Consider the following 26,911-nt stretch of genomic DNA (forward strand, 5'->3'; position numbering starts at 1 on the left):
GTTGTTTGGGTGAGCCAGCAGGTAGTCGTGCCCCCCCCCCCCGCGCTTCCTGTGAGTGATCAATAATTCATGTTCCTCAGTAACTGCAGCGAATCTTCATAGAGACACGAAACAAGAAGACAACTACCGAACGTCGCGCTTGTCTTTTGTAACTTTTGTAAAGATTTCTGAGGCGACGTCCCCCAAAATGCTCCACCTGCCCCACTAACGCCAAACACCGCCATGTCCATCCCCGAAAAACTCTCACTTTGAGCAGTTACTGTCACTAAAGGACACATTTCTAGTATTTTTGCTCATTTCTAGGATTTTAGGACATTTCTCGTATTTTAGGACATTTTGGACTTATTTAAGGACATTTTGGACATTTGGACGTTTCTGGGATTCTTGGACATGTCTCAGATTTTAGGACATTTTCATGACTTTAGGATGTTTCTAGGCTTTAAGGATGGTTTGGATCATAAGACATTTCTTCAATTTTAGGACATTTCTAAGATTTTAGCACATTTTAGACTTTAGGGTGTTTCTAGGATGTTCAGGATTTTAGGACATTTGTTTAATTTTTGGACATTTTTGACTAATTTAAGGACATATTAGACTTTTGGATGTTTACGGGATTTTAGGAAATGTCTCAGATTTTAGGACATTTCTAGGATTTTAGGATGTTCAGGATTTTAGGACATTTGTTGTATTTTTGGACATTTTGGACTTATTTGAGGACGTTTTAGACTTTTAGATGTTTCTAGGACATGTCTCAGATGGTAGGACATTTTCAGGATTTTAGGACATTTCTAGGATTTTAGGATCTAGGAGGATTTCGGAGGTTTGGATCATGGACATACGTTGTAAACTGAGTATCACTGTCATAAAAAGTCACAGAATTGAGTTCATCAAGATGATGAAATTCTGATATTTAATGTTAAGGCCGTGAATGTAGTTACGGTCTGTATGAACGCGTCATCACGGAGACTGAGGTGGTCCCCGGGATTTCACAGAGAGCCGAAGTCACAACGTCACTTCCTGTCTCTCATTCAGGGCTTCTTTCATCCGTCTTTCTCAAAACATGAAACTTTTTCCTGAAGTTTATTTTCTTTATTCTAAAATGAATCAGCTCCAGTAAAGCAGCTGATGTCAGAAACTGAAAAAATTACAATGATTTTCATGGAAAAGATATTTTGTAAAAAAAAAAAAAAAAAAAAAAAAAAATTACAAAGTCGTAGTATGTAAAAAGAAAAATGTTTTTAAATTTTAATAATAATAATAATAATAATTAAATAAATCATAAGTCAAAGTATATTATGCTAAAAAAAGTCAGTTTAGTGTGTCATGACAATTTTATTTAAAAAAGTCATATTATAGTCTAAGTCATAGTTTATTCTGTGAAACATAACTTAAAACTCACTTCTCTCCTCTGGAGTCAGATTCAGTTTTCTAGCTGTAATCTTTTCTGTCTGCAGAGTTCTGCGCTTTTATGGGCAGTTACTTTTAAAAAAACAAAAATATTAAAGATTACACGAAGATGCGATCTTTAATAATATAAATGAATGACATTGTGTCCTGAAACATGAAGACGTGGAGGGACAGACGCAGCTCACAGTGGACGGCGTCTCTCTGATTTTGAGGTTTTCTCAGTTTGACTTCGGCTCTCTTTTGGTCTGAATCTGTGTGGTTTTTTTTTTGTTTTTTTTGCGTGTGAATGTTTCTGTCGCTGATGTTTTCGTGTCTCCGCTGAGCCGCAGACTAACTCGTGTCTGCGTCCAACAGCCAGAGAGGAGCGCTTCGCCGTCCCCGCCGCCCGACATGGACACTTTTTTCCGCCGTCACTTTAATAGGAGGAAGGAGTCCGCTCTGCAGGAGGGCGTGGAGGTCAAACCCTGCCACCAGCGGAGGCCCAGCGTGGCCGTCCCCACCAGCAAAGCCCGCCGGCGCTCCAGCGCGGGGCTGCCCTCCTCCACGCTGGCGCAGCGCCGGCGCTCCAGCGTGCAGCTGCAGGGGGCGCTGCCCTGTGCGGGAGGGGGGCGTCTGGCGAAGGCGGCCAGGCAGCACAGGTGGGCGGGGCACGTCCGGCGGCGCTCCAGCACCACCACTCCCAGCCACAACCCGCGCTTCGCCGTGTGTAGGAGGAAGGTCGGGAAGCTGCGCAGCATCGACACGCACCTGCTGGGCCCGTCCATGCTGCTCGCCAGCCTCATCCAGATGGCCGAGGAGGAGGAGGAGGAGGGGGGGCGGGGCCGCCGGCCGGGGAGCAGCAGGTGGAGGTGAGGGGCGGGGCCAACCGGAGGATGTTCTCACGCTCCAGCAGCCTCCACTCGGACGGAGACGAAGAGAGCTGCGTTTACTCCGACGACAGCCAATCAGGAGCCAGCCAGCTGGAGGAGGAGCAAGACGACGCCTCCTGGTCCCCTGAGCAGCGCGTCTCCTCCTCCTCCACACCGTCCTCCTCCTCCGCCCTGGAGGTGTTGAGAGAGACTCCCCAGCTTCCGCCTCCATCGCGGCCCCTCATCAGGGCCCCCCGCTGCCTGCGCAGGAACTCCTCGCAGGTGTTTGCAGGAGACGCCGCTCCGCCCGGCCGCCGCACCTCCGGCCAGAGGAAGAGGAGGAGGATCTCCACCGTCTCCAAGGTCGGGAGCCCCTGGCCCGGGAGGGGCCCCCCTCTGCCCAGCCGCAGGAGCTCAGTCTACTACCTCCACCACCCGGCCCTCTACAGGGGCCCCGGGGCTCTCAGCCCGCTGGGGGCCCGCGGCTACGACTCCCACCTGGAGAGCTGGAGCGGCTTCCTGCTGTATGTAGTCCCGACCGCCAACACGGCGACGACCGAAAGTTTTCTCAGAAGCCCCGAATCTGTGAAATCTGTCGTCTAAAGAAATCAAAAAGAAACCAGAAACTAAACAGTTAAATTTTGAGAAAAAAACAAAACGAAAACACAAAATGACGTAAAATCCAAGAGGCCTTTCCTTTTATTCTTCATCACCTCAGACGGCTTTTCACAGCTCATTTCCATTCAAGGTGGATTTTCATTTTTAAAGTTTCATTATAGTTTGACCAAAATAATTAAAATGTCATTGCATAGTACGCCATTCAAATGGGTTTATTATTTATTTTTAATTTAATTAAAAAAATTAATAAAAAAATAAATGAAAACAGTCAGATGAAAAATGTAAATAAAAAAGTCATTGTATAGTATGTCATGGAAAAATATTAAAACAATCACAGTACAGTACGTTATAAAAATTAATAAAAATTGTGAAAATATGTCATTAAATTAAATTATACTATGTCATAAAAGGTATATTAAAAGTCATTGTGGTGTTTGCCACATTTTTTAAAAAAAATAAATCTATCCATTTAGATGTTTTGTGTTTTGACAGAAGAAATAACATTACCGCGACACGGTGCTTTTATTTTGAAGGACCACATATTACACACAAATGTCTCGCAGAATAAACTGATTTACTGCTCTTATGAGTTTAGATAATATGTATGAGATGCTGCGTTTTTTTTCTTTTTTTTTATTCATTTATTCCCTTCGTACCACTGAGAGGAGCCGCACTTAAATTTAATAAGTCGTGCAGCTGTTCAGTGACAATAAAGGTGTTCTGTTCTATTTTATTCTATTCTATTCTATTCTATTTATTTACAGGTGTGACTGTAAAACAAAAACATTAACATGACCAAAAACACAGCTCATATCTGATCTGAGGTCTGTTTTCTTCACAGATCTTTTGTCCTCTTGTGTTTTCAGGAAAGCCATCGCCAAGTCGGGCGTGCAGCACGCGGTGGCTCAGCCCAACATGTCGGCGTCCGGACAGAGCGACCCTCTGCAGGAGCCCAACAGCACCGTCGACTGGAGTGTGAGTCAGCAAACACAGCCTGAACCGGCCAATCAGCATCAAGATTGATCTGTGTCTCTTAACGACAATCACGTCTGGTTTCAGTCCCTGCCACACTGAAGGTTTTAACCCTCTGAAACCTGAGCGCACCGGTTTCTTTCAAAAACATTAGGACGAGGCAACGTCGACTTAACAAGACATGGCCCAAAAATTAGCAAAAAATTAGTACAGAAGTTATAAAAAAAAGAATTACCTGAAAAAAAGATAAATGCGTAAGAAAACAGAAATAAACATGAAAAAGACCTAAAAAAGCAAAGAAATGTATTAATTCTGGGTATTGTGTTATGTATAATTTTGAATTTGTGTAATTATGAATGCTCTTTCAAAAACATGCGGATAAGACAACATCAAATTAACATGACATGGCCCAAAAATTATGTGAAAATTTCCACAAAAGTTACAAGTAAATTATTGGAAAATAAGTAAAACAATTGAAAGAATATGTGTATATGTATATATATATATATATATATATATATATATATATATATATATATATATATATATGTGTGTGTGTGTGTATATATATCCTTTTTTGTTAATTTTCCGTCTTTTTCAAAACTCATTTTCAGGTACTTTTCTTGTATTTTTTTACCAATGTCTTGCAAATGTTGTGGTCATTTTCTCGCTCATTGCCCTTGTCCCATTTTTTTTTTTTTTTTTTAAATCAGGCCAAATAATTAGGGCTGAATAAAATGAAGGAAATGAAAAAGCAGCTCATCTGCGAGGCTGCAGTGCTGAACTGATGATAACAGCAACATAAATCAGTATCATCACTAATGGAGTTATTGATAAGCTGTTCAGACAGTTACAGAAGATTTCTTTGAAAACGTGTCAGGTTTTTGTTGCAGAAATGTTTCGATGCTGACGGTCTCGGCGTCCTGTTTCAGGAGAACGCCCAGTTTGGGGATCACATCTGGTTTGAGACCAGCGGCTCTGGAGACTTCTGTTACGTCGGAGAGCAGCAGTACTGCATCGCGAAAACCCTGGTGAGTCACAAACTACAAGGTAGACTCTTTATTAGAAAGAAAACTCAGATATTCTCAATTTCTGAGATTTAAGAGAAAAAGAAAACTTAACATGAAGCAAAAACTTGGATGTTCTTTGAAAATAAATTTGTAAATTCACTAAAATAAAAAAACGTATTTGTGATTGATATTGAAAATTTGCAAGAAAAAAACAGAAATTCTTAAGATTAATGTAAATTTACAAAAAAAAACTGACATTGGAAAAAAAAAGATATTTTTCAAGATTATTGAAGCACAAATTTGTGACCAAAAAAAACAGTTGAATGAATACAATAATCAGTGAAATTATTAAAAGATAGATTCAGCACCCTCCTTCAACAAGTTATCGAGCGAGTGCATTGTATTGAATTTTTACAAATTATTAAAACTTTTTGCATGAAAAAAATGTAGAAATTGTCTATTTAAGTTGTGAATTTACAATAACTTTTTTATTTTTATTTATAAGGAACCACATCGCCTCATGATTAAAGCTCTGTATTTTATTGTATTTTTGTAACCTACGCTGATGTATCACAGCTATTCCTTGCTTAATTATTTTCATTCTTTGAACCAAGCCATGTCACTTTATTTGTCTTATTTATATTTTGTAACACATTTATTGTGCTTTCTGTTAAAATGCAGAGTTAAAGTGACGGCGGCAGCTGCTGGTGACAAATCACTGAGGACCTCACCATATTTTTTCCCCAGTTTCTTATTTCTTATTCACTCTGTTTCTGCAGCAAAAGTCTGTGGCGAGGAAGAAATGTGCCGGCTGTAAGATTTCGGTCCACACCATGTGCATGGAGCAGCTGGAGAAGGTAAATCTGCTCCACAGCTTCACTCTCACAGATGTTACTTTTGTATATTTTTGATTTCTCCTCACTGTCTCTCATCTGTCTGCAGATTAATTTCAGGTGCAAGCCGTCGTTTAGAGAGCCGGGATCTCGAGCCGTTCGAGAGGTCGGTCTTCTGTCATTCACACGATTTACTGTTTCAGTCGACTCTTTAAAGCAGAGATACTCAACCTGCTGCCCTCAGGGGCCACTTTTACTAAATGACAGGAGGCCAGGGGCCACAGCAGCAGCCCCATACATGTTTCTAGGATTTTAGGACATTTTTTGGAATTTTAGGACACTTCTAGGATTTTAGGAAATTTCTTTGATTTTAGGACATTCTAGGACTAAAAGATGTTTGTAGGATTTTAGGACAATACTGGGATTTTATGTCATTTGTGGGATTTAAGCGTTTTTGTTTTAGGAATTGGGGATGTTTCTAGGACTTTAGGATGTTAAGACATTTCTAGGATTTTTGAACATTTTTAACATTTTAGGATGTTTCTAGGATTTTAGCAGTTTTAAGGATTTTAACAAATATCCAGGATTTTTGCACATTTCTAAGAATTTAAGACGTTTTTAAGATTTAAGGAAAGTTCTGGGATTTTATGTCATTAGTAGGATTTAAGCGTGTTTTGTTAGGAATCGAGGATGTTTCTTGGACTTTAGGATGTTAAGACATTTCTAGGATTTTTAGGACATTTTAGGATCTTTTCTAGGATTTTAGCACATTTTAAGATTTTAACATATTTCTAGGATTTTCGCATGTTTCTAGGATTTTTAAGATGTTTTTCGGATATTAGGAGTTTCCATGAATTTAAGTTGTTTCTCAGATTTTAGGACGTTTCTAGGATGTTAGGTCGTTTTTAGGATTTTAGTCTGTATACTACTAAAATGTATACTAAAAGGACAAAAACACATTTTCAGTTTGAATCACTATTTTTATTATGAACTAGAAAATGGTTTGGGGGCCTTCCAGCACCCTGTCAGGGGCCAGATTTGGCCCTGGGGGTTGCAAGTTGAGTATCCCTGCTTTAATAACTTCTTAAACCCAGGAGATGATCAGATCAGATTCAACAGTAAAAGTTTACTTTCAGAGCATGATCTGAGCCCGTCTGGTTAACTCTCTGTTGTGCGTTTCAGTCAAACGTGGTGCGACATCACTGGGTCCACAGGAGGCGTCAGACGGGGAAATGTCGACAGTGCGGGAAGGTCGGCCTTCATCACTTGCTCACAACGTTTTTCCTGAAAAATGATTCAGATCCTGAGAGCCAACAAGTCTCTTCTTTTCTCACCTTCAGGGGTTTCAGCAGAAGTTTTCATTTCACAGTAAAGAGATTGTTGCCATCAGCTGCTCGTGGTGCAAACAGGCGGTAAGTTCAGCCGGTAGAGGAACAACAGCAAGTTCCAGGTGTTAAAATGTTTGACATTTTAAGCTCCCAGTCAGAAAAATCATCAGTTTTCGTGTTGTTTATATTTGTGCTGTTTAGTTTACATCGACAGCCGCCGCCCTCTGAGCTGCAAAATGCCCGAAAGTCAAATAAAATGCAACTAGAGTCTTTCTGTTGATTAAACCAGAAACAGACGTTACATCTGTAACCTTTTTTACACAGAGATGCTGTTAAAGAGCCAGGAGGGCAAAAACAGTCAACCTGCTCTGCCTGGAGCCACTTTAGGACTTTAGGACATTTGTAGGATTTTTGGATGTTTCTAGGATTTTTAGACTTAGACTTAGACTTAGACGACTTTATTGATCCCCGGAGGGAAATTTAGTTGTCACAGCAGCTTGGCACGTAAGAAAAAAATAATAGAAGAATAATAATAGAAGATAGAAATAAACATAAATATATAAAAATAGAATAAATAGAGTACTGAGGTAGTGCAAAAGAATACTGAGGTAGTGCAAATGCAGTGGTAAGGTGCAATCTGATGATGGTAAGGATACACATGAGCATGGTAATGATGACAGCAGAATAAGGGGAATATGTAGAGGTGTACATATAATACTAATAATGGTAATAACATCAGTTTGAAGGCATCGCACACAGTAGTAATAGTATTAATAATAGTAGTAATAATAGTAATAATAGTAGTAATAATATCCATAATATTAATATTAATAATAGTATCAGCATCATGACATTAGCACTTGACAGATGCTGATACTATTATTAATATTAATATTATGGATATTATTACTACTATTATTACTATTATTACTATTATTAATACTATTACTACTGTGTGCGATGCCTTCAAACTGATGTTATTACCATTATTAGTATTATATGTACACCTCTACATATTCCCCTTATTCTGCTGTCATCATTACCATGCTCATGTGTATCCTTACCATCATCAGATTGCACCTTACCACTGCATTTGCACTACCTCAGTATTCTTTTGCACTACCTCAGTATTCTATTTATTCTATTTTTATATATTTATGTTTATTTCTATCTTCTATTATTCTTCTTATTTCTATGTATTCTTTTGTCTTACGTGCCAAGCTGCTGTGACAACTAAATTTCCCTCCGGGGATCAATAAAGTCGTCTAAGTCTAAGTCTAAGTCTAAAAATCCTAGAAACATCCAAAAATCCTACAAATGTCCTAAAGTCCTAAAGTGGCTCCAGGCAGAGCAGGTTGACTGTTTTTGCCCTCCTGGCTCTTTAACAGCATCTCTGTGTAAAAAAGGTTACAGATGTAACGTCTGTTTCTGGTTTAATCAACAGAAAGACTCTAGTTGCATTTTATTTGACTTTCGGGCATTTTGCAGCTCAGAGGGCGGCGGCTGTCGATGTAAACTAAACAGCACAAATATAAACAACACGAAAACTGATGATTTTTCTGACTGGGAGCTTAAAATGTCAAACATTTTAACACCTGGAACTTGCTGTTGTTCCTCTACCGGCTGAACTTACCGCCTGTTTGCACCACGAGCAGCTGATGGCAACAATCTCTTTACTGTGAAATGAAAACTTCTGCTGAAACCCCTGAAGGTGAGAAAAGAAGAGACTTGTTGGCTCTCAGGATCTGAATCATTTTTCAGGAAAAACGTTGTGAGCAAGTGATGAAGGCCGACCTTCCCGCACTGTCGACATTTCCCCGTCTGACGCCTCCTGTGGACCCAGTGATGTCGCACCACGTTTGACTGAAACGCACAACAGAGAGTTAACCAGACGGGCTCAGATCATGCTCTGAAAGTAAACTTTTACTGTTGAATCTGATCTGATCATCTCCTGGGTTTAAGAAGTTATTAAAGCAGGGATACTCAACTTGCAACCCCCAGGGCCAAATCTGGCCCCTGACAGGGTGCTGGAAGGCCCCCAAACCATTTTCTAGTTCATAATAAAAATAGTGATTCAAACTGAAAATGTGTTTTTGTCCTTTTAGTATACATTTTAGTAGTATACAGACTAAAATCCTAAAAACGACCTAACATCCTAGAAACGTCCTAAAATCTGAGAAACAACTTAAATTCATGGAAACTCCTAATATCCGAAAAACATCTTAAAAATCCTAGAAACATGCGAAAATCCTAGAAATATGTTAAAATCTTAAAATGTGCTAAAATCCTAGAAAAGATCCTAAAATGTCCTAAAAATCCTAGAAATGTCTTAACATCCTAAAGTCCAAGAAACATCCTCGATTCCTAACAAAACACGCTTAAATCCTACTAATGACATAAAATCCCAGAACTTTCCTTAAATCTTAAAAACGTCTTAAATTCTTAGAAATGTGCAAAAATCCTGGATATTTGTTAAAATCCTTAAAACTGCTAAAATCCTAGAAACATCCTAAAATGTTAAAAATGTTCAAAAATCCTAGAAATGTCTTAACATCCTAAAGTCCTAGAAACATCCCCAATTCCTAAAACAAAAACGCTTAAATCCCACAAATGACATAAAATCCCAGTATTGTCCTAAAATCCTACAAACATCTTTTAGTCCTAGAATGTCCTAAAATCAAAGAAATTTCCTAAAATCCTAGAAGTGTCCTAAAATTCCAAAAAATGTCCTAAAATCCTAGAAACATGTATGGGGCTGCTGCTGCTGTGGCCCCTGGCCTCCTGTCATTTAGTAAAAGTGGCCCCTGAGGGCAGCAGGTTGAGTATCTCTGCTTTAAAGAGTCGACTGAAACAGTAAATCGTGTGAATGACAGAAGACCGACCTCTCGAACGGCTCGAGATCCCGGCTCTCTAAACGACGGCTTGCACCTGAAATTAATCTGCAGACAGATGAGAGACAGTGAGGAGAAATCAAAAATATACAAAAGTAACATCTGTGAGAGTGAAGCTGTGGAGCAGATTTACCTTCTCCAGCTGCTCCATGCACATGGTGTGGACCGAAATCTTACAGCCGCACATTTCTTCTCGCCACAGACTTTTGCTGCAGAAACAGAGTGAATAAGAAATAAGAAACTGGGGAAAAAATATGGTGAGGTCCTCAGTGATTTGTCACCAGCAGCTGCCGCCGTCACTTTAACTCTGCATTTTAACAGAAAGCACAATAAATGTGTTACAAAATATAAATAAGACAAAATAAAGTGACATGGCTTGGTTCAAAGAATGAAAATAATTAAGCAAGGAATAGCTGTGATACATCAGCGTAGGTTACAAAAATACAATAAAATACAGAGCTTTAATCATGAGGCGATGTGGTTCCTTGATAAATAAAAATAAAAAAGTTATTGTAAATTCACAACTTAAATAGACAATTTCTACATTTTTTTCATGCAAAAAGTTTTAATAATTTGTAAAAATCAATACAATGCACTCGCTCGATAACTTGTTGAAGGAGGGTGCTGAATCTATCTTTTAATAATTTCACTGATTATTGTATTCATTCAACTGTTTTTTTTGGTCACAAATTTGTGCTTCAATAATCTTGAAAAATATCTTTTTTTTTCCAATGTCAGTTTTTTTTTTGTAAATTTACATTAATCTTAAGAATTTCTGTTTTTTTCTTGCAAATTTTCAATATCAATCACAAATACGTTTTTTTATTTTAGTGAATTTACAAATTTATTTTCAAAGAACATCCAAGTTTTTGCTTCATGTTAAGTTTTCTTTTTCTCTTAAATCTCAGAAATTGAGAATATCTGAGTTTTCTTTCTAATAAAGAGTCTACCTTGTAGTTTGTGACTCACCAGGGTTTTCGCGATGCAGTACTGCTCTCCGACGTAACAGAAGTCTCCAGAGCCGCTGGTCTCAAACCAGATGTGATCCCCAAACTGGGCGTTCTCCTGAAACAGGACGCCGAGACCGTCAGCATCGAAACATTTCTGCAACAAAAACCTGACACGTTTTCAAAGAAATCTTCTGTAACTGTCTGAACAGCTTATCAATAACTCCATTAGTGATGATACTGATTTATGTTGCTGTTATCATCAGTTCAGCACTGCAGCCTCGCAGATGAGCTGCTTTTTCATTTCCTTCATTTTATTCAGCCCTAATTATTTGGCCTGATTTAAAAAAAAAAAAAAAAAATGGGACAAGGGCAATGAGCGAGAAAATGACCACAACATTTGCAAGACATTGGTAAAAAAATACAAGAAAAGTACCTGAAAATGAGTTTTGAAAAAGACGGAAAATTAACAAAAAAGGATATATATACACACACACACACACACATATATATATATATATATATATATATATATATATATATATATATATATACATATACACATATTCTTTCAATTGTTTTACTTATTTTCCAATAATTTACTTGTAACTTTTGTGGAAATTTTCACATAATTTTTGGGCATGTCATGTTAATTTGATGTTGTCTTATCCGCATGTTTTTGAAAGAGCATTCATAATTACACAAATTCAAAATTATACATAACACAATACCCAGAATTAATACATTTCTTTGCTTTTTTAGGTCTTTTTCATGTTTATTTCTGTTTTCTTACGCATTTATCTTTTTTTCAGGTAATTCTTTTTTTTATAACTTCTGTACTAATTTTTTGCTAATTTTTGGGCCATGTCTTGTTAAGTCGACGTTGCCTCGTCCTAATGTTTTTGAAAGAAACCGGTGCGCTCAGGTTTCAGAGGGTTAAAACCTTCAGTGTGGCAGGGACTGAAACCAGACGTGATTGTCGTTAAGAGACACAGATCAATCTTGATGCTGATTGGCCGGTTCAGGCTGTGTTTGCTGACTCACACTCCAGTCGACGGTGCTGTTGGGCTCCTGCAGAGGGTCGCTCTGTCCGGACGCCGACATGTTGGGCTGAGCCACCGCGTGCTGCACGCCCGACTTGGCGATGGCTTTCCTGAAAACACAAGAGGACAAAAGATCTGTGAAGAAAACAGACCTCAGATCAGATATGAGCTGTGTTTTTGGTCATGTTAATGTTTTTGTTTTACAGTCACACCTGTAAATAGAATAGAATAGAATAGAATAGAATAAAATAGAACAGAACACCTTTATTGTCACTGAACAGCTGCACGACTTATTAAATTTAAGTGCGGCTCCTCTCAGTGGTACGAAGGGAATAAATGAATAAAAAAAAGAAAAACAACGCAGCATCTCATACATATTATCTAAACTCATAAGAGCAGTAAATCAGTTTATTCTGCGAGACATTTGTGTGTAATATGTGGTCCTTCAAAATAAAAGCACCGTGTCGCGGTAATGTTATTTCTTCTGTCAAAACACAAAACATCTAAATGGATAGATTTATTTTTTTTAAAAAATGTGGCAAACACCACAAATGACTTTTAATATACCTTTTATGACATAGTATAATTTAATTTAATGACATTTATACAATTTTTATTAATTTTTATAACGTACTGTACTGTGATTGTTTTAATATTTTTCCATGACATACTATACAATGACTTTTTTATTTACATTTTTCATCTGACTGTTTTCATTTATTTTTTTATTAATTTTTTTTAAATTAAATTAAAAATAAATAATAAACCCATTTGAATGGCGTACTATGCAATGACATTTTAATTATTTTGGTCAAACTATAATGAAGACTTTAAAAATGAAAATCCACCTCTGAATGGACAAGCTGTGAAAAGCCGTCTGAGGTGATGAAGAATAAAAGGAAAGGCCTCTTGGATTTTACGTCATTTTGTGTTTTCGTTTTGTTTTTTTCTCAAAATTTAACTGTTTAGTTTCTGGTTTCTTTTTGATTTCTTTAGACGACAGATTTCACAGATTCGGGGCTTCTGAGAAAACTTTCGGTCGTCGCCGTGTTGGCGGTCGGGACTACATACAGCAGGAAGCCGCTCCAGCTCTCCAGGTGGGAGTCGTAGCCGCGGGCCCCCAGCGGGCTGAGAGCCCCGGGGCCCCTGTAGAGGGCCCGGGTGGTGGAGGTAGTAGACTGAGCTCCTGCGGCTGGGCAGAGGGGGGCCCCTCCCGGGCCAGGGGCTCCCGACCTTGGAGACGGTGGAGATCCTCCTCCTCTTCCTCTGGCCGGAGGTGCGGCGGCCGGGCGGAGCGGCGTCTCCTCCTGCAAACACCTGCGAGGAGTTCCTGCGCAGGCAGCGGGGGGCCCTGATGAGGGGCCGCGATGGAGGCCGAAGCTGGGGAGTCTCTCTCAACACCTCCAGGGCGGAGGAGGAGGACGGTGTGGAGGAGGAGGAGACGCGCTGCTCAGGGGACCAGGAGGCGTCGTCTTGCTCCTCCTCCAGCTGGCTGGCTCCTGATTGGCTGTCGTCGGAGTAAACGCAGCTCTCTTCGTCTCCGTCCGAGTGGAGGCTGCTGGAGCGTGAGAACATCCTCCGGTTGGCCCCGCCCCTCACCTCCACCTGCTGCTCCCCGGCCGGCGGCCCCGCCCCCTCCTCCTCCTCCTCCTCGGCCATCTGGATGAGGCTGGCGAGCAGCATGGACGGGCCCAGCAGGTGCGTGTCGATGCTGCGCAGCTTCCCGACCTTCCTCCTACACACGGCGAAGCGCGGGTTGTGGCTGGGAGTGGTGGTGCTGGAGCGCCGCCGGACGTGCCCCGCCCACCTGTGCTGCCTGGCCGCCTTCGCCAGACGCCCCCCTCCCGCACAGGGCAGCGCCCCCTGCAGCTGCACGCTGGAGCGCCGGCGCTGCGCCAGCGTGGAGGAGGGCAGCCCCGCGCTGGAGCGCCGGCGGGCTTTGCTGGTGGGGACGGCCACGCTGGGCCTCCGCTGGTGGCAGGGTTTGACCTCCACGCCCTCCTGCAGAGCGGACTCCTTCCTCCTAAAGTGACGGCGGAAAAAAGTGTCCATGTCGGGCGGCGGGACGGCGAAGCGCTCCTCTCTGGCTGTTGGACGCAGACACGAGTTAGTCTGCGGCTCAGCGGAGACACGAAAACATCAGCGACAGAAACATTCACACGCAAAAAAAAAAACAAAAAAAAACCACACAGATTCAGACCAAAAGAGAGCCGAAGTCAAACTGAGAAAACCTCAAAATCAGAGAGACGCCGTCCACTGTGAGCTGCGTCTGTCCCTCCACGTCTTCATGTTTCAGGACACAATGTCATTCATTTATATTATTAAAGATCGCATCTTCGTGTAATCTTTAATATTTTTGTTTTTTAAAAAGTAACTGCCCATAAAAGCGCAGAACTCTGCAGACAGAAAAGATTACAGCTAGAAAACTGAATCTGACTCCAGAGGAGAGAAGTGAGTTTTAAGTTATGTTTCACAGAATAAACTATGACTTAGACTATAATATGACTTTTTTAAATAAAATTGTCATGACACACTAAACTGACTTTTTTTAGCATAATATACTTTGACTTATGATTTATTTAATTATTATTATTATTATTATTATTAAAATTTAAAAACATTTTTCTTTTTACATACTACGACTTTGTAATTTTTTATTTTTTATTTTTTTTTTTTTTTTTTTTTACAAAATATCTTTTCCATGAAAATCATTGTAATTTTTTCAGTTTCTGACATCAGCTGCTTTACTGGAGCTGATTCATTTTAGAATAAAGAAAATAAACTTCAGGAAAAAGTTTCATGTTTTGAGAAAGACGGATGAAAGAAGCCCTGAATGAGAGACAGGAAGTGACGTTGTGACTTCGGCTCTCTGTGAAATCCCGGGACCACCTCAGTCTCCGTGATGACGCGTTCATACAGACCGTAACTACATTCACGGCCTTAACATTAAATATCAGAATTTCATCATCTTGATGAACTCAATTCTGTGACTTTTTATGACAGTGATACTCAGTTTACAACGTATGTCCATGATCCAAACCTCCGAAATCCTCCTAGATCCTAAAATCCTAGAAATGTCCTAAAATCCTGAAAATGTCCTACCATCTGAGACATGTCCTAGAAACATCTAAAAGTCTAAAACGTCCTCAAATAAGTCCAAAATGTCCAAAAATACAACAAATGTCCTAAAATCCTGAACATCCTAAAATCCTAGAAATGTCCTAAAATCTGAGACATTTCCTAAAATCCCGTAAACATCCAAAAGTCTAATATGTCCTTAAATTAGTCAAAAATGTCCAAAAATTAAACAAATGTCCTAAAATCCTGAACATCCTAGAAACACCCTAAAGTCTAAAATGTGCTAAAATCTTAGAAATGTCCTAAAATTGAAGAAATGTCTTATGATCCAAACCATCCTTAAAGCCTAGAAACATCCTAAAGTCATGAAAATGTCCTAAAATCTGAGACATGTCCAAGAATCCCAGAAACGTCCAAATGTCCAAAATGTCCTTAAATAAGTCCAAAATGTCCTAAAATACGAGAAATGTCCTAAAATCCTAGAAATGAGCAAAAATACTAGAAATGTGTCCTTTAGTGACAGTAACTGCTCAAAGTGAGAGTTTTTCGGGGATGGACATGGCGGTGTTTGGCGTTAGTGGGGCAGGTGGAGCATTTTGGGGGACGTCGCCTCAGAAATCTTTACAAAAGTTACAAAAGACAAGCGCGACGTTCGGTAGTTGTCTTCTTGTTTCGTGTCTCTATGAAGATTCGCTGCAGTTACTGAGGAACATGAATTATTGATCACTCACAGGAAGCGCGGGGGGGGGGGGCACGACTACCTGCTGGCTCACCCAAACAACAACAACACACCAGTAATTAGTCTGTGACCACACCACGTCACAAACCAGCTGTCCGTCCACGCCGAACTGCTGTACAAATATATTTTTTCACTTTATGACATAAAAGTGAGAAAAGTTTGAGACAAAAAGGCTCAAGTCTTCTCAGGAAAGTGACTTTAAATATTTGAAATATTCCTCCGGCAGCTGCAGGAGCTCCAATAATAAAAAACTACAAACACATAATAATAATAACGTGTGTGCGTCTGGTCATATTTTTCAATCGCTCTGTGTGACTAAAAATGAGCTCAATAACTCACATTTAATCAGAAACACTTGATACTCTTTTACATAAGCTGAGGAAAATACAACAATAAGAAGTACGTACGTAAATATTTTAAATTGTGTTGCAATATATGTAAGAATATTGGTTAAAATATACAATATAAATGACGAATAAACGGCAGAGTACCAAACAGCTGAATAATAATACAAATAACAACGATTATTATTATATTTATCGTCATTATCATTATTATTATTAATATTGTATTATTATTATTATTATTATTATTATTATTATTATTATTATTATTATTATTATTTATTTATTATTATTATTATGGGGTTTTTTTAAGCTGAGAAGTGGGTGTTGGATGAAAGAATAGTATAAATAGGAATTACCAGAATAATAGTTCAAATATATAATATAAATGACAAATTAACTGTAGAGTACTGAACAGCTGAAATTATTCAAATAATAATAATAATATAACTGTTATATTATTATTATCATTATTATACAATCATTGTAGCAATAATATTCATACGAATAAAATCACATCAAAGACAAAAATATTATTATTTTAATAATAATAATAATAATAAATAATAATAATAGGGACAAAATTATTATTTACTTTATCTTACACTCTGGTTTAGTTTAGTGTCTCTGTGTTGTCTGTCCAGAACTGCCAACTAAGTGTCCCCTCCTGTGGACTGTCCCAGTTAAATAAACCAATAAACAAAGTGTCTCAGTGGAGCAGCGGTGCGTCTTAACCTGCTTTCTCCTGTCGCTCAGGGCTCATTAATGAGCGCAGCTAATCTGCAGGATGTGACGTGAGCAGTGCACGCGCACACGCACACACACACGGCAGGGAAACCTCTCTATTTATAGCGGCTCCTCCTCACTTTCACTGTGCCGCCTCACCTGTAACCCGTCACCTGTCACCTGTCTGAGCAGCAGCCAGTCACAGTGATCAGGTTACGTGTGGTCACATCGCCGCCACGTCACAACAACGCCCACACTCATGTATGAGTTACAGGACAATACACCGCACATCTCTGAAGAAAACACGGGTTATTTTCACACACGACACTGCGGGTAAATAAATTCTTCCATTACCTAAGAAAACCTGAGGAGAATTTCCTTGATTAATCAATCATTGGCCATGTAGAGTAAAAGGTTGGAAAACATTTTTATACTTCTGTAGAGTCCCAGGTGACATATTCAAAGAGATGCTCAATTTACTGTCAGAAATGGGAAAATAAAATTAAATAAATTAAATTAAATTAAAATTTTTACACATCACTAATCGATTAACTATTTGAAACCTGAGCGAATTGATCTCTTTAAAAAAAAAAAAAAAAAAACAAGACAAAAGACTTATAATAATAATAATAATAATAATAATAATAATAATAATAATAATAATAACTCTGTAATATATTTTATTTATATGTAATCATGTTTTTTTGGGAAGAAAAAAAGGCAATAAGCAACTGAAGGGGAAAAAACAAAAAACAATGAAAAGTAGGAGACTTACTGAAAATCCTGAACATTTTCTCCTTTTTTCCCATTTCTCCCTGAAATGTTGTAAAGAAATTAACTGATTCATATTTTGCATTATTAACCCTTTAAAACCTGAGCAGACTGTCTTGATTAAAAAAAGGCAGTGGGCCGCCAAACAAATTACCTCAAAATTAGCAAAAACTGAAGTAAAAAGAACAAGAAAATAAGCTGAAAATTACTAAGAAAAAAAACAACAAAAAAAACAACAAAAGGACAAACACAACTTGAAAAAAGTGCTTAAAAAATATAATTTTCAAGCATAATTTTTAAAATTGTAATCCTGATTATAATTATAGTTTTCCCCTGTTTTTCTTTTCCCTTGACAATTTTCATAAGCTTTGTAAAAAAATTAATATTTTCATATTTTAATGATTTCTTGTGATTTGAGGAACATTTAAGCCTTTTTTTTCTTATTTTAAAAGAAATCGCACCAGTTTTGGGATTCAAAGGTTTAAATGCTTGTAAAAGGTGTCTGAAAACAGCACAAGGAAAGTGATGTTACTCCAGGTCTGAAAGGGTTAAAGAATTAGTTTGTGTTTTGCTGCACGAAACTCTAAAATCTTTTACTGTCAAAATACGGCTATTTTCACACCAACAACCATTTTTAATTTCTATTTTTGTCCATATTTGCTGTGTTTTAGATTTTATCTCCCGTTTCCTCGATAAACAACAAACTTCATGTAAACAGCTGAAGAGAAAGTTCACAGCAGAGAGAAGACAAACTGTCTTATCTGTCCAACATTAAAGCAAACAACAGTAACCGAGAAACAGCTCGCTCATTGTGACGCTTTTGTTGCTTCGACAAACAGCAGCAGATGTGGCTGCAACAAGCAGCAGGCGAAGCAACACGTGGACTCGTTTCAGACCGCCTCACGGGGTTAAGGCAACATCAGCTTCACAAGACATGGCCAAAAAATGAGAAAAAAAATGTGCAAAAGTTACAAGAAAACTATCTAAAAGTAAAGAAAAAAATGAAAAGAAAATGACCCTAAAAGTGCAGAAAATTATAAACAGATATGTACTTAAATTTAAAATGTAAAATTAACATAGTTATGGATATACTTTTCTGGACATTTTCCCCCTATTTTTAAAAAACTTTCCCCTAATTCTTAGCTGGTTTACAAAAGTTACGAGAAAATGACTTGAAAGTTAAAAAAAAAAAAAAAAGTTAAAAAAAAAAAGAAATACACGAGAATGACTTAAAAATGCAGACAAAAATAGGTATGTACTCATTTTATATATTGTTATATTTTTCTGTAATATAATTTAAAATACAACATTAATATAATTATGTATATATTTTTCTGGACGTTTCCCCTTATTTTTTTTTTAGATAGTTTTCTCATCCTCTCTTCTTTAAAACTAATTTTTAGGTAATTCTCTCTTAATTTTTCTTGTCATGATTAACCTTTTGGAACCTGGGATAATTGGTTTAATTTCTTTCAGAAACATGGGGATAAGGCAACATCAAATTCACAAGACATGGCATAAAAATTAGAAAAATAAATGTGCAAAAGTAGAAGAAAATTAACTGACAATATGCAAAAAAAGAAGTTAAAAAAACATGAAAAATGAAAAATAAACAGAAAAATGTGCAGTAAAAAAGATATGTATTAACTTTATATAATTATATTTTTTTCTGTAACATAAATTAAAATATAAAACTTTTCTTTTTCATATTAAATGATTATAATTATAAACGTAACGGGTGAATGAGACCTCCTGTTTCAATGAGATTACCTGTATAAATAAAGGTTAAAGAATATAAATACAAATAAGAGTTCTGGGCATTTTTTCCATATTTTGTAACAATCCTTTTTTGTACATTATTGGATAGTATTAATTTGTTTATTTAACTTTAAAAAATGCTAAAATATTAAATAAAATAAACTAAAGAAAAAGGTGAAAAGTCATCATCTGGAGGATCATAAATCAGAGTCTCAACATTTGTCTGTTAAATAAATCTGTGTCACACTCACACACACACACACACACACACACAGTAAATCTATCTGAGATGGTCCAGCAGCTAAAAAAACAAACAAAACAATAATCACAAAGAACCACCAGACAGAAACAACGAGCTGAGTTTGATACGACCTGAGAGGACGAAGCGTCGAGTCAGTCAGTCAGAGGAGGAAACACACAGTGACACACAGAGAGACTAAGCTGCTGATTTAAAATAAAACACACACACACACACACACACACACACACACACACACACTCGGAGCAGCTGAATCTGATCTCAGAGCAGCTCTGCGTCACTCTCTGTCTGCGTCAGGTGACAGCGAGTGACTGAACCAGGACCAGCTGATTCAGGAGCAGCGCGACCTTTTTGTAATGCAGGTTGACCGGAGATGAATGGAGCCGCGGTCCACTCCAACATCCCAGAATACTCCTCATTAACACTTCAAGGCGGCGCTGCTGCTGCATTATGGATCCGATTTAACCAAAATAAGACGGCAGGAAGAGAATTCATTTTAATTTGTCCGAACATGAAGTCTCAGCAGCTTGTCCTGCTCTGCACCATCGCCAAGGATACGAGACACATTTTATGTTTTCTGCTTATGTATTTAGGGGAGAAATTGTGATTTTTTTTTGGTTTTGATATGATTACTCAAAAACAGGGATGTCACGATGCATCGCGAGACAGTTAAAAATCCATAAAAAATATGAGAGATTCAAATCGGTGAAATGAAAAATGAGCTGCAATACTCTTTTTGAACAGCAGAGGGCGTAATCTACAGCCCCGCCTATGCACGGCACTCCTTAACGACGACTACATGGCCAAAAAAACGCAAACAAACAAAAAACTACACGGCCAAAAAAACGCAAACAAACAAAAAAACTACACGGCCAAAAAAAAACGCAAACAAACAAAAAACTACACGGCCAAAAAATAATAATAAACAGCCAAAAAAGATTTTTAAAAATACACGGCCAAAAAAAAATTATATATATATATATATATATATATATGGCCAAAACAAAACAACAACAAAAAAAACCACAGTGCCCCCAAAAAAAAACACGGCCAAACCACACTGACAAGCTGCTCGCCGAAATGAGTACATGTTTCTGTGCTCTATATGTTGACGCCCATCAACTGTTTTTAGGAGCAACAGCAGAGTCACAGTGTTACGTCTGCCCTGAACGTACGACCTCAACACACTCATATCAGGCCCAAAGGACAACAATAAACTTCAACAATGAAGTTCAAATATCTCAAAACGCACTGAACGATTGATCACAGTTTAATTTTAACTGTATAATCAATCATATCGAGCATGAGACGTCACTATTTTCTTTGAAATCACTTCTTAAAAACACTTTTACAGACTGCTTTTATGCGATGTCGTCTTTTTTAATTTGTCTGTTTGATTCATTTATTTTAGTTTGTATTCCATCTTTTCATTCATCCTTTTATTCTGCCCTGGCCATGTTTATTTCTCTTTGTCGTCACTGTTATTTCAGTGTTTGCTAATATTCTTCAGCGTGTCCTCTCACTGGTTTGGGTTGCTGCTGTTATTGTGGTTTTGTGGTCGTTTCTCTCTTTTGTCTGGCCTGAATTCAGCATTATAGTTTGGCTCTTTGTGAGAAACTCCTCTGTCTTCTGCTGACCAGGTCGATAATTAGTGGTCAGATTCTGTCGGTGGTTTGCGGCGTTTCTATGGAGCACGTAGCACGGCAACCGCGACCACATTTCCCTCCACCATCACAGGGAACAGATTTCACCAAAATAAAGATCTCTGCGGCGAGCTGCCGAGAAAAAATAACTTTTAAAACAATTATTTTATCAGGACGAAACTCCGAGGCAGCAACTAAAGATTATTTTTATCAGCAATGTCTCGGCTAAATGAAAAGAGGCCAGGGGCCAGGGGCCAGGGGCCAGGGGCCAGGGGGGGCCAGGGGAGCACAGCATCTCCAGACATGGCTCTGAGATTTTAGGAATTTTTTTAAAAAATTTGAACAAATCTTGGATTTTAGAATATTTTAGGGATTTTAGGGCATTTTTTGGACATATCTTGGATTTGGGACATTTCCTGGATTTTAGGACATTAGTGTCTCAGCTGTGTCCTCTGTCGGGGGTTTGGGGGATCCTCCTCTGTTTTATGTCTCTGACACCTTATGGAGACTAAAAGGACAAAAACTGTTCACAGAGTCACTTTATTTTTATTGTACATTAGAAAATGTTTGGGGGGCCACCAGAGGCCCCATCAGGGGCCAGATTTGGCCCTCAGGCCTTCAGTTGAGCATCACTGATTTCATATAAGGAATGAATTATAAATATTAGTGCCTTGGGAACAGTTTCCTGACAGCTGATCGATCGGTTCCTGGTTGGTGCTTTTAAACGAGATCAGCTGAAGAAGCTTAAAAGATCAGCAGCTTCTGCCGGATCAGAGACGCCGTCACCGACCTGCTCGGCTATTTAAGACCGCCGCGGCTCGCCGCAGCCTGCAGGACGCACAACTACACACACCAGGTACACACAACAGGTGCACACCACAAATACTGCATTCATATACTTGTACTTTACTCGAGTGTGCAGCTGAATTATTGTACTTTTTTAGTAGTTTAAAACTTGTTTAAAAGTTTAAAAACTTGTTTATAAAATATAGAACAAATTCATAAAAATTAATTAAAAAAATTAGTCAAAGTCGGGTCAGAAAACTGAAACTGAATATTAACCTAAATATTGCTAAATATTAACCCCCGCAGGTCAGAGTCCCCTCAAACGACGACGCCTCCAGTTACTGCGCACACACTTTACCAAGGGACAGAGTGGCCCCACACTCTGCCCTCAGGGGCCCACACTCTGCCCCAAAGCCCCATGTCCTACTGCCAGGACCCCACAGTTAGTCCAAGGGACGCTGTTTTTGTCACTCGGGCCCCAAATCCTGTTGCAAGGGCCCAATATGTTGCCACAAGGGCCTCGCATCCTGCCTGAGGACCCCTCAACCGCTCCTAGGGAGCCACTTTCAGCAACTTTCTGCCACCAGGGGCCCACATGCATCTACAGGAGCCCCACTTTCTGCCACTATGGCCCCATATCCTGTCACAAGGGCCACAATTTCTACTGCCAGGGACCCTCATTTTCCTGCCAGAACCCCACATCCTGTTGTAAGGGCCCCACATGTGGCACTCATGGTCCCACATCTTACACTCAGGGCCCATGTCACAACTGCTGCCAGGGCCCAACAGACTGTTACAAGGGCCCCATGTCCTACTGCTGAGACCCTACACGGCGTCCCAGGGACACACTTTTTACTGCCAGGGCCCCACATCCGGCCCCATGACAGCGACACACAAAACTCAAAGTCTGATGATAAGAAGATCAAATCCAGTTTTTTAGTTTGCAGACACAGAATCAGTAACTGATCGAGTTACCGATCATTATCAATACCTAATGAATACATAAGAAAGAGTCAGAATCAATAATCAATAGAGTCCCATCAGGTTAAAACCTGCCGTCACAGCGAGGCGCACTGACCCCGGATCAGCTGAGATATCAGCTGTCAGAGTCGGTCAGCGGACGCATCTGATCAATACCTCTGATCAATACCTCTGATCGGCTCATCTGATCAGCTGCCGATGATGTCACTGAGCACACCGTCAGTCCGTGAGGCCGCCGGCACGTCCTGTGAGTCTCCGGAGCGGAGCGGACAGGTTGCTGCTCCTGTGGCGCCTCCTGCTGCTCCTCTGCTGCCGTCACACGCTGCAGCTTCAAACCGTCGTCTCCTCGTTGATTTTGATGGTTTTGATTTTTCGTTCTGAGGTTTGAGGCACTTTTTCATTTTTCAACAATTTTAAGTTTTGGGGATTTTTTAAACCTCTTTTTAAGATTTTGGGAGGTGATTTTTTTAAATTTTTTCCTTTTTTATTATTTTGAGTTTAGGTGTGTTTTTTTCTTTAAAAATATATTTTTGAGTTTTGGGGTATTTTTCCCTCTTTCTTCAAATTTCAGCAAATGATCTGAGTACTTCCTCCTCTGCTGCTCCTCCTGCCACAATCTGCCTCCTCCCTGCTCCTCCCCGAGCTCCTCCTCCTCTTCCTGAATCCTGCTCCATCTTTATGTCCTCCTTGTGATTCCTGTTATCTTCCAGCACCTCCTCCTCCTCCTCCTCCTGCTGCTGCTGGGCTTCAGCTTCATTGTTCTGTACTTCTCGTGCTCCTCCTCCTCCTTTTCCAGCTCCTTGTTCTCCTCCTGATGCTACTCCTCTTTTTGGTCCTCTTACTTTTCCTTTTATTTCTCCTTTCTCCTCCTCCACCACTTGTTCCTCCTCCTGCTCCATCTTTGTTTCCTCCTTGTGATCCCCATTATTTCCCAGCACCTCCTTTTCCTCCTGGTCCTCTGCTTCTTTGTCCTGTACTACTCCTCCTCTTTTTGGTCCTCTTACTTTCCCTTTCATTTCTCCTTTCTCCTCCCTCTCCTCTTTCACTCTTTCTTCTTCTGTAATGTTGCTCCTCCTGCTCCATCTTTGTTTTTTCCTCTTGATTTTTGTTATCTTCCAGCACCTCCTCTTCCTCCTCCTGGTCTTTTATTTCTTTGTCCTGTACTCCTCATGCTCCTTCTCTTCCAGATCCTCGTTCTCCTCTCGATGCTTCTCCTCTTTTTGGTCCTCCTACATCCCCCTTTTATTTTTCCTCCTCCTCTCTCCTCCTTGTCTCTCGCCTCCTCTTTCCTCCTTCCTCTTTTTCTCTCCTCTTGCTCTACCTCTCCTCCTCTCTCCTCCTCCCTTCCTCTCCTCTCCTCTCTCTCTCCTCCCTGAGAGCCACAGTCCCTCCTGGACCAGACTATTTATAGAAACAGGACGAGTAACAAAGATAGCTCAGGAAATAGGTCCACACACACAGACGCACGCACGCACGCACACACACACACACACACACACACACACACACACACACACACACACACACACACACACACACACACACACACACACACACACACACTCATGTTTCCCTCCTCATGAATACCTCATCAGCTGATGAGGTCAGAGGTCAAAGGTGTGTCCCGTCTTGGAGTCGTCTTTGTCACACTGAGATGTTTTTTGGTCTCTGAGAGTCTAAAACTGAACGATTCAGCAACCTGGTTACTGATACAACACACACACACACACACACACACACACACACACACACACACACACACACACACACACACACACACACACACACACACACACACACACACACACACACACACACAACACACCGCTCAGAGATGTCGAGTCTCGTGACTCGGACATTACATTCGGTGACTTGATAGCGGACTACAGTTGGATACAGTCGGACGCAGCCGATGCAGCAGGACGGACGGAAGCAGACGGACGCAGACGACGGAAGCAGACGGACGCAGACGGACGCAGACGGCTCCTCTGAGCGTCAGTTGATGGGGAGTCAGGTCAGATCAGGAAACATCAGACGACAAATAATTAATCAGACGACGTCTCACGTTACAGCCGGCGTCCTGATCAGCTGATTGAACGCTTCAAAACTGATGAAAACATCCAACTGAACGAGTCCAACTGTCTCTGTCTGCTGAGCAGGGACACTCAACATATAGGGCCAAATCTGGCCCCTGACAGGGCCCCTGGTGGCCCCCAATCATTTTATAATGCACAATAAAAATAAAGTGATTGGACTCTGTGAATAGTTTTTGTCCTTTTAGTCTCCATAAGGTGTCAGAGACATAAAACAGCAGCAACATAGAGCTTGTTGATCAAAGAAAGAGGCAGAGGAGGATCCCCCACACCCCCGACAGAGAGGACACAGCTGAGACACTGATGTCCTAAAATCACAGAAATGTCCTCAAATACTAGAAATGTTAGGGTTAGGGTTCATCGTTCTAAATATAAAAAAAGTCACAGTATAGCATTTCTAAGAATATTATAGCGATATATTTAAATATATATTTATATTTAAAATGCTGAAAAATGGTTAACTGTAGCAGCGTTACTGTCGGGGTTAAGAATTCATCGTTCTATTTCTGTTAGTGTGATTTAGTCATTTGAATTTTTCATTTTTAAAGAAAAGAAAATCACCAAAATATTTTCTGTAAAAAAATAAAATAAAGGCAAAAGTCTGCAACCAGCCTTTCAAGCCCACCTGTTTTTTTGTTTGTCTTTAATTTAAACTATTAAAGAAAGAAAAACAATCTAACATTTTTTTTCAGTTTATACAGTTTTTATACAGTTTCTGGCTGTGATGAACTGTTATTTGTAATTTGTAATTTTATTAAAAAAAAACTGCAAAAAAAAATATTAGAAAAATATTGGAAAAAAAAACCTTAAAAGCCTAAAGGATTTAACAATAAATTTAAAAACAATTATAATATTAATAATTAAACAATTATTTTCTGTTCACTTTCTGACTGATAGATGGTGTGATTTTGAAACTCTTTTTGTGCTGCATTCAGACTTTTACATGTATTTAACCCTTTGAACCCTGAGCAAACTTGGGCCGTTTCTTTCAAAGACATGGGGAGAAGGTTAAAAGAGCAACTCAGGGAGAAATCAGTGAAAAAATTACAAGAAATTAGTAAATAATACAAGGAAATGGCCTGAAAATTTGACCCTGAAAAAGGAGTTAAAATAAAAGCCAAGAAAATTAACAATTTAATTAATTAATTAATTAATTAATTAATTTGTAAAAATACAAGAAATGTAAAAACAAAAACTAACAAATAAATATATAATTATAATAATTATAAATATGGTTGAATGGACACTTTTCCCCTAGCTAAAAAAAAAAATTTAAAATCTTATTATTTCTTCGCAATTTACAGAAAAGGAAATGTTAATCAGGTTTCAAAGGGTTAATGCAGCAGAAAGATTCATCCAGAAACAACAGAGAGAGATTAAGAAAATATTTTATGGACTATGGACAATTAATCGATGACAGATGACCAATTCATCTGTCATCGATTATTTAATCGAACATACTATGAAATGCAAAACACACGTAATATGTTGCTGTGAGCGTTGAGGATGAAGTGCATTTGGTATCGTTTGAAATAAGCAAAGATTTTTTTGTAAATCTGTAAAAAAATGTCTTAAGTTTGCAGTAATATTCTGCAAAAAAAAATATTGAAATTTATTTGTAGAATTTACAGATATCTGTAGTTTTTACATTTTACAAATAAATAATTTGCTTTACAGATAAATATGGTAAATGATGAACGGACTGGACTTGTGTAGCCCTTTTCTTATTGACGACTCAAAGTTCACACGTTCTCACATTCACACACCCATTCACACACACGTTCACACACACGTTCACACACACGTTCACACACACGTTCACACACACGTTCACAC

At 39.1% G+C, this 26,911-nt stretch overlaps 2 pseudogenes; one reads left to right on the top strand and one right to left on the bottom strand.

Moving 5' to 3' along the window:
- The first annotated feature begins 1,797 nt into the window (after positions 1-1,797).
- Positions 1,798-7,244, top strand: LOC121937826 (annotated as a pseudogene).
- A 1,261-nt stretch (positions 7,245-8,505) lies between these two features.
- On the bottom strand, positions 8,506-19,704 carry LOC121937825 (annotated as a pseudogene).
- Positions 19,705-26,911: the final 7,207 nt, after the last annotated feature.

The sequence above is a fragment of the Plectropomus leopardus genome, unplaced genomic scaffold, assembly GCF_008729295.1.
Source record: "Plectropomus leopardus isolate mb unplaced genomic scaffold, YSFRI_Pleo_2.0 unplaced_scaffold2756, whole genome shotgun sequence".
NCBI lineage: Eukaryota > Metazoa > Chordata > Actinopteri > Perciformes > Serranidae > Plectropomus > Plectropomus leopardus.